The sequence below is a fragment of the Polyergus mexicanus genome, unplaced genomic scaffold, assembly GCF_030449975.1.
Source record: "Polyergus mexicanus isolate NDT 795.1 unplaced genomic scaffold, iyPolMexi1.0 SCAF_224, whole genome shotgun sequence".
In the NCBI taxonomy this organism is placed as follows: Eukaryota; Metazoa; Arthropoda; class Insecta; order Hymenoptera; family Formicidae; genus Polyergus; species Polyergus mexicanus.
The window spans coordinates 1049-2500 of record NW_027223544.1 but is presented as its reverse complement, the minus strand read 5'-3'; the positions used below and the strand labels follow the sequence as shown (position 1 = coordinate 2500).

The window sequence follows — 1452 nt, the reverse complement described above, 5'->3', positions numbered from 1 at the left end:
CCTTAAGCTTCGTAGCCGCAACCGGCGTCGCGTCGCGTCGCGCGCGACCCGTTGAGGCTCGTTGCGCAAATTGCGAAATTACATGAATGCGATTCGGAGCAGAAGACGCTTTCCCGATCGCGCTCTTGCCAAGCGCAGAGTTACGATCCGGCGTTAGCGCGTACCGGTGGTAACCTACGCCCGTCCGTGCGTCCGCAACGCTCGTGAACGCGCCCCTCCCCGCACCGGGGCAGCGGTCAGCGTGTTTGTACGCGAGCGCGCGGCTATCGGACGAACGGGCGAGAGGACGGATCACACCCGATCAAGTCCGACGGTTTCTTCAAAGAACATTCCGCCCCGGCTCTTCCAAATATATATATTATTATATTATATGTACGGGGAAGAGACGCTCCGATCGCGAAACAACTTTTGTGCCGTAGCCTCCCCAGCGGTGGCGGCGGTCCGCGCGCGTGCTCGGACGCGCGCGGCCAGGCTGATCGAAGGGCCAACGATTTTATCTCTCTCTCTTCGGAGAGGAGACTAAGATGGATGAACGAAGCGTTCGTTGAACGCAAGAATTGCAAAACGATTACCCTGAACGGTGGATCACTTGGCTCGTGGGTCGATGAAGAACGCAGCTAATTGCGCGTCAACTTGTGAACTGCAGGACACATGAACATCGACATTTCGAACGCACATTGCGGTCCACGGATACAATTCCCGGACCACGCCTGGCTGAGGGTCGTTTTAGTACCTCGAAACTGCTTGCGCCTTTGCGCGCCGGGCCACCGTGCCCGTTCGCGCAAACGGTGTACGAGCGATAGTTGGACGTTCGCCCGAGACGAGCCGTCCCGAGAGGCGGCCCCTTGGCGTCGTCTGAAATAACACCGAGGAAAAGGAAGAGTGAGAGCAGCGTACGCACACACGCAGTAAGTAAAGATAGGGAGCCTGCGCGCGCGCGCCCGGAAACTGTCGAAGGAGAGAGGGAGTAGAAGACACGCGCACACACGTTGCGTTATCCCTCTCGCGGTCTCCCGGTGCGCCAGCGCGCGCTCGCGCCTCTTACGCGCGAGTCTTGGTGCGCGCCACCTTCCGCGCAAACGGTAGGAGAGAACCGCGGCGCGTCGTCGCCCGGCGGTACGCGGAGAGAAAAGAGCGAGAGAGCCCTCCTTAACGCGGGTGAATCGCGAGCCGACCGCTTGTCCGAGTCCACGAAATTCTCGAAAACGAATATAGGGGACCGGCACGCGTCGTCGTGTACTCGTCGAATCCGATTCGCCCCGTCGTATCCCATATCCGTGCATAACACACGATATGCGGAGAGAAAATTTGAAGGATGTGGGTGATAGAGATGTACGTGTACGCGCACACTCGCTCGCAATGTAAGTACTCTGCGTCCCCGGCGATCGAAGATGACGCGATCCGCGCCGATCTTATTCGTTGTTGCAAGCAAGACAACTCGAACGAGATCGA

The 1452-nt window shown here is 58.7% G+C and overlaps 1 non-coding gene across 1 annotated transcript; it reads left to right on the top strand.

Moving 5' to 3' along the window:
• The first annotated feature begins 569 nt into the window (after nucleotides 1-569).
• LOC138944507 (5.8S ribosomal RNA) lies at nucleotides 570-724 on the top strand. Its single transcript, XR_011448799.1, has one exon. It is a non-coding gene; the product is annotated as a 5.8S ribosomal RNA (ribosomal RNA).
• The last annotated feature ends 728 nt before the right edge of the window (nucleotides 725-1452 follow it).